The following is a 7,890-nucleotide window of genomic DNA, read 5'->3' on the forward strand; positions in this document are numbered from 1 at the left end:
TTTAAATGTGATATATTTTATTGCGAGTTTGTTGTAATAAGTTTCTTTTCACTCAAATAATGCTTTAAATTAAAAAAAGAATAAAAAATCAGAAAAAAATTTCAAAACAATTTTCCACTCGAAAATTTCATAAGGGGTACCCCTTGCCATTTTTTTGAGAAATTTAGCAAAATTTAAAAATTTGTTTTATTTTAATGCGAAATTGTTGCAATTAGTTCCTTTTCACTCAAACAATGCTTTAAATTAAAAAAAGGTAAAAAATAATGAAAAAAATTGAAAAAATCTATAAATTTGTCAATCCACTAAGGCTCATTTTCGCACCAAGTTTTGCCTATAGCTCGGTCGGTATCCAACGGATCGCCAATCTTTAACCTGTGGTCGATAGATGGCACCAATGGCTACATTTTCTTTGTGGACGGCCATGCCCTCAGATGTCTGTGCTAGAAGTTATGCGAGGAACCAAGTTCCTTACCCTGTTTGAGAAAATGTAAAATTTTCCTCATTTTTGCACCAAATTTTGCCTACAACTCGGTCGGTATCTAACGGATCTCCAATCTTTGCCAGTGGTCGATAGATGGCATCAATGGCTACATTTTCTTCGTAGACGGCCATGCCCTCAGATGTCTGTGCCAGAAGTTATGCGAGGAACCAAGTTCCTTACCCTGTTTGAGAAAATGTAAAATTTTCCTCATTTTTGCACCAAATTTTGCCTATAGCTCGGTCGGTATCCAACGGATCGCCAATCTTTGCCTGTGGTCGATAGATGGCATCAATGCCCTCAGATGTCTGTGCCAGAAGTTATGCGAGGAACCAAGTTCCTTACCCTGTTTGAGAAAATGTAAAATGTTCCTCATTTTTCTGCAATTCAGCAAAATTTTTAAATGTGATATATTTCATTGCGAATTTGTTGCAATAAGTTTCTTTTCACTCAAATAATGCTTTAAATTAAAAAAAGAATAAAAAATCAGAAAAAAATTTCAAAACAATTTTCCGCTCGAAAATTTCATAAGGGGTACTCCTTGCCATTTTTTTGAGAAATTTAGCAAAATTTAAAAATTTGTTTTATTTTAATGCGAAATTGTAGCAACTAGTTCCTTTTCACTCAAACAATGCTTTAAATTAAAAAAAGGTAAAAAATAATGCAAAAAATTGAAAAAATCTATAAATTTGTCTATCCACTAAGGCTCATTTTCGCACCAAGTTTTGCCTATAGCTCGGTCGGTATCCAACGGATCGCCAATCTTTGCCTGTGGTCGATAGATGGCACCAATGGCTACATTTTCTTTGTGGACGGCCATGCCCTCAGATGTCTGTGCCAGAAGTTATGCGAGGAACCAAGTTCCTTACCCTGTTTGAGAAAATGTAAAACTTTCCTCATTTTTGCACCAAATTTTGCCTATAACGCGGTCGGTATCTAACGGATCTCCAATCTTTGCCTGTGGTCGATAGATGGCATCAATGACTACATTTTCTTCTTGGACGGCCATGCCCTCAGATGTCTGTGCCAGAAGTTATGCGAGGAACCAAGTTCCTTACCCTGTTAGAGAAAATGTAAAATGTTCCTCATTTTTCTGCAATTCAGCAAAATTTTTAAATGTGATATATTTTATTGCGAGTTTGTTGTAATAAGTTTCTTTTCACTCAAATAATGCTTTAAATTAAAAAAAGAATAAAAAATCAGAAAAAATTTCAAAAAAATTTTCCACTCGAAAATTTCATAAGGGGTACCCCTTGCCATTTTTTTGAGAAATTTAGCAAAATTTAAAAATTTGTTTTATTTTAATGCGAAATTGTTGCAATTAGTTCCTTTTCACTCAAACAATGCTTTAAATTAAAAAAAGGTAAAAAATAATGAAAAAAATTGAAAAAATCTATAAATTTGTCTATCCACTAAGGCTCATTTTCGCACCAAATTTTGCCTATAACTCGGTCGGTATCTAACGGATCTCCAATCTTTGCCTGTGGTCGATAGATGGCACCAATGGCTACATTTTCTTTGTGGACGGCCATGCCCTCAGATGTCTGTGCCAGAAGTTATGCGAGGAACCAAGTTCCTTACCCTGTTTGAGAAAATGTAAAATTTTCCTCATTTTTGCACCAAATTTTGCCTATAACTCGGTCGGTATCTAACGGATCTCCAATCTTTGCCTGTGGTCGATAGATGGCATCAATGACTACATTTTCTTCTTGGACGGCCATGCCCTCAGATGTCTGTGCCAGAAGTTATGCGAGGAACCAAGTTCCTTACCCTGTTTGAGAAAATGTAAAATGTTCCTCATTTTTCTGCAATTCAGCAAAATTTTTAAATGTGATATATTTTATTGCGAGTTTGTTGTAATAAGTTTCTTTTCACTCAAATAATGCTTTAAATTAAAAAAAGAATAAAAAATCAGAAAAAAATTTCAAAACAATTTTCCACTCGAAAATTTCATAAGGGGTACCCCTTGCCATTTTTTTGAGAAATTTAGCAAAATTTAAAAATTTATTTTATTTTAATGCGAAATTGTTGCAATTAGTTCCTTTTCACTCAAACAATGCTTTAAATTAAAAAAAGGTAAAAAATAATGAAAAAAATTGAAAAAATCTATAAATTTGTCAATCCACTAAGGCTCATTTTCGCACCAAGTTTTGCCTATAGCTCGGTCGGTATCCAACGGATCGCCAATCTTTAACCTGTGGTCGATAGATGGCACCAATGGCTACATTTTCTTTGTGGGCGGCCATGCCCTCAGATGTCTGTGCTAGAAGTTATGCGAGGAACCAAGTTCCTTACCCTGTTTGAGAAAATGTAAAATTTTCCTCATTTTTGCACCAAATTTTGCCTACAACTCGGTCGGTATCTAACGGATCTCCAATCTTTGCCAGTGGTCGATAGATGGCATCAATGGCTACATTTTCTTCGTGGACGGCCATGCCCTCAGATGTCTGTGCCAGAAGTTATGCGAGGAACCAAGTTCCTTACCCTGTTTGAGAAAATGTAAAATTTTCCTCATTTTTGCACCAAATTTTGCCTATAGCTCGGTCGGTATCCAACGGATCGCCAATCTTTGCCTGTGGTCGATAGATGGCACCAATGGCTACATTTTCTTCTTGGACGGCCATGCCCTCAGATGTCTGTGCCAGAAGTTATGCGAGGAACCAAGTCCCTTACCCTGTTTGAGAAAATGTAAAATGTTCCTCATTTTTCTGCAATTCAGCAAAATTTTTAAATGTGATATATTTCATTGCGAATTTGTTGCAATAAGTTTCTTTTCACTCAAATAATGCTTTAAATTAAAAAAAGAATAAAAAATCAGAAAAAAATTTCAAAACAATTTTCCGCTCGAAAATTTCATAAGGGGTACCCCTTGCCATTTTTTTGAGAAATTTAGCAAAATTTAAAAATTTGTTTTATTTTAATGCGAAATTGTTGCAATTAGTTCCTTTTCACTCAAACAATGCTTTAAATTAAAAAAAGGTAAAAAATAATGAAAAAAATTGAAAAAATCTATAAATTTGTCTATCCACTAAGGCTCATTTTCGCACCAAGTTTTGCCTATAGCTCGGTCGGTATCCAACGGATCGCCAATCTTTAACCTGTGGTCGATAGATGGCACCAATGGCTACATTTTCTTTGTGGACGGCCATGCCCTCAGATGTCTGTGCCAGAAGTTATGCGAGGAACCAAGTTCCTTACCCTGTTTGAGAAAATGTAAAATTTTCCTCATTTTTGCACCAAATTTTGCCTATAACTCGGTCGGTATCTAACGGATCTCCAATCTTTGCCTGTGGTCGATAGATGGCATCAATGACTACATTTTCTTCTTGGACGGCCATGCCCTCAGATGTCTGTGCCAGAAGTTATGCGAGGAACCAAGTTCCTTACCCTGTTTGAGAAAATGTAAAATGTTCCTCATTTTTGCACCAAGTTTTCCCTATAACTCGGTCGGTATCCAACGGATCGCCAATCTTTAACCTATGGTCGATAGATGGCACCAATGGCTACATTTTCTTCTTGGACGGCCATGCCCTCAGATGTCTGTGCCAGAAGTTATGCGAGGAACCAAGTTCCTTACCCTGTTAGAGAAAATGTAAAATGTTCCTCATTTTTCTGCAATTCAGCAAAATTTTTAAATGTGATATATTTCATTGCGAATTTGTTGCAATAAGTTTCTTTTCACTCAAATAATGCTTTAAATTAAAAAAAGAATAAAAAATCAGAAAAAAATTTCAAAACAATTTTCCGCTCGAAAATTTCATAAGGGGTACTCCTTGCCATTTTTTTGAGAAATTTAGCAAAATTTAAAAATTTGTTTTATTTTAATGCGAAATTGTTGCAATTAGTTCCTTTTCACTCAAACAATGCTTTAAATTAAAAAAAGGTAAAAAATAATGAAAAAAATTGAAAAAATCTATAAATTTGTCTATCCACTAAGGCTCATTTTCGCACCAAGTTTTGCCTATAGCTCGGTCGGTATCCAACGGATCGCCAATCTTTAACCTGTGGTCGATAGATGGCACCAATGGCTACATTTTCTTTGTGGACGGCCATGCCCTCAGATGTCTGTGCCAGAAGTTATGCGAGGAACCAAGTTCCTTACCCTGTTTGAGAAAATGTAAAATTTTCCTCATTTTTGCACCAAATTTTGCCTATAACTCGGTCGGTATCTAACGGATCTCCAATCTTTGCCTGTGGTCGATAGATGGCATCAATGGCTACATTTTCTTCGTGGACGGCCATGCCCTCAGATGTCTGTGCCAGAAGTTATGCGAGGAACCAAGTTCCTTACCCTGTTTGAGAAAATGTAAAATTTTCCTCATTTTTGCACCAAATTTTGCCTATAACTCGGTCGGTATCTAACGGATCTCCAATCTTTGCCTGTGGTCGATAGATGGCATCAATGACTACATTTTCTTCTTGGACGGCCATGCCCTCAGATGTCTGTGCCAGAAGTTATGCGAGGAACCAAGTTCCTTACCCTGTTAGAGAAAATGTAAAATGTTCCTCATTTTTCTGCAATTCAGCAAAATTTTTAAATGTGATATATTTTATTGCGAGTTTGTTGTAATAAGTTTCTTTTCACTCAAATAATGCTTTAAATTAAAAAAAGAATAAAAAATCAGAAAAAAATTCCAAAAAAATTTTCCATTTGAAAATTTCATAAGGGGTACCCCTTGCCATTTTTTTGAGAAATTTAGCAAAATTTAAAAATTTGTTTTATTTTAATGCGAAATTGTTGCAATTAGTTCCTTTTCACTCAAACAATGCTTTAAATTAAAAAAAGGTAAAAAATAATGAAAAAAATTGAAAAAATCTATAAATTTGTCTATCCACTAAGGCTCATTTTCGCACCAAGTTTTGCCTATAGCTCGGTCGGTATCCAACGGATCGCCAATCTTTAACCTGTGGTCGATAGATGGCACCAATGGCTACATTTTCTTTGTGGACGGCCATGCCCTCAGATGTCTGTGCTAGAAGTTATGCGAGGAACCAAGTTCCTTACCCTGTTTGAGAAAATGTAAAATTTTCCTCATTTTTGCACCAAATTTTGCCTACAACTCGGTCGGTATCTAACGGATCTCCAATCTTTGCCAGTGGTCGATAGATGGCATCAATGGCTACATTTTCTTCGTGGACGACCATGCCCTCAGATGTCTGTGCCAGAAGTTATGCGAGGAACCAAGTTCCTTACCCTGTTTGAGAAAATGTAAAATTTTCCTCATTTTTGCACCAAATTTTGCCTATAGCTCGGTCGGTATCCAACGGATCGCCAATCTTTGCCTGTGGTCGATAGATGGCATCAATGGCTACATTTTCTTCTTGGACGGCCATGCCCTCAGATGTCTGTGCCAGAAGTTATGCGAGGAACCAAGTTCCTTACCCTGTTTGAGAAAATGTAAAATGTTCCTCATTTTTCTGCAATTCAGCAAAATTTTTAAATGTGATATATTTCATTGCGAATTTGTTGCAATAAGTTTCTTTTCACTCAAATAATGCTTTAAATTAAAAAAAGAATAAAAAATCAGAAAAAAATTTCAAAACAATTTTCCGCTCGAAAATTTCATAAGGGGTACCCCTTGCCATTTTTTTGAGAAATTTAGCAAAATTTAAAAATTTGTTTTATTTTAATGCGAAATTGTTGCAATTAGTTCCTTTTCACTCAAACAATGCTTTAAATTAAAAAAAGGTAAAAAATAATGAAAAAAATTGAAAAAATCTATAAATTTGTCTATCCACTAAGGCTCATTTTCGCACCAAGTTTTGCCTATAGCTCGGTCGGTATCCAACGGATCGCCAATCTTTGCCTGTGGTCGATAGATGGCACCAATGGCTACATTTTCTTTGTGGACGGCCATGCCCTCAGATGTCTGTGCCAGAAGTTATGCGAGGAACCAAGTTCCTTACCCTGTTTGAGAAAATGTAAAATTTTCCTCATTTTTGCACCAAATTTTGCCTACAACTCGGTCGGTATCTAACGGATCTCCAATCTTTGCCAGTGGTCGATAGATGGCATCAATGGCTACATTTTCTTCGTGGACGGCCATGCCCTCAGATGTCTGTGCCAGAAGTTATGCGAGGAACCAAGTTCCTTACCCTGTTTGAGAAAATGTAAAATTTTCCTCATTTTTGCACCAAATTTTGCCTATAGCTCGGTCGGTATCCAACGGATCGCCAATCTTTGCCTGTGGTCGATAGATGGCACCAATGGCTACATTTTCTTCTTGGACGGCCATGCCCTCAGATGTCTGTGCCAGAAGTTATGCGAGGAACCAAGTCCCTTACCCTGTTTGAGAAAATGTAAAATGTTCCTCATTTTTCTGCAATTCAGCAAAATTTTTAAATGTGATATATTTCATTGCGAATTTGTTGCAATAAGTTTCTTTTCACTCAAATAATGCTTTAAATTAAAAAAAGAATAAAAAATCAGCAAAAAATTTCAAAAAAATTTTCCACTCGAAAATTTCATAAGGGGTACCCCTTGCCATTTTTTTGAGAAATTTAGCAAAATTTAAAAATTTGTTTTATTTTAATGCGAAATTGTTGCAATTAGTTCCTTTTCACTCAAACAATGCTTTAAATTAAAAAAAGGTAAAAAATAATGAAAAAAATTGAAAAAATCTATAAATTTGTCTATCCACTAAGGCTCATTTTCGCACCAAGTTTTGCCTATAGCTCGGTCGGTATCCAACGGATCGCCAATCTTTGCCTGTGGTCGATAGATGGCACCAATGGCTACATTTTCTTTGTGGACGGCCATGCCCTCAGATGTCTGTGCCAGAAGTTATGCGAGGAACCAAGTTCCTTACCCTGTTTGAGAAAATGTAAAATTTTCCTCATTTTTGCACCAAATTTTGCCTATAACTCGGTCGGTATCTAACGGATCTCCAATCTTTGCCTGTGGTCGATAGATGGCATCAATGACTACATTTTCTTCTTGGACGGCCATGCCCTCAGATGTCTGTGCCAGAAGTTATGCGAGGAACCAAGTTCCTTACCCTGTTTGAGAAAATGTAAAATGTTCCTCATTTTTGCACCAAGTTTTGCCTATAACTCGGTCGGTATCCAACGGATCGCCAATCTTTAACCTATGGTCGATAGATGGCACCAATGGCTACATTTTCTTCTTGGACGGCCATGCCCTCAGATGTCTGTGCCAGAAGTTATGCGAGGAACCAAGTTCCTTACCCTGTTAGAGAAAATGTAAAATGTTCCTCATTTTTCTGCAATTCAGCAAAATTTTTAAATGTGATATATTTCATTGCGAATTTGTTGCAATAAGTTTCTTTTCACTCAAATAATGCTTTAAATTAAAAAAAGAATAAAAAATCAGCAAAAAATTTCAAAAAAATTTTCCACTCGAAAATTTCATAAGGGGTACCCCTTGCCATTTTTTTGAGAAATTTAGCAAA

Source organism: Anopheles funestus, chromosome X (assembly GCF_943734845.2).
Source record: "Anopheles funestus chromosome X, idAnoFuneDA-416_04, whole genome shotgun sequence".
In the NCBI taxonomy this organism is placed as follows: Eukaryota; Metazoa; Arthropoda; class Insecta; order Diptera; family Culicidae; genus Anopheles; species Anopheles funestus.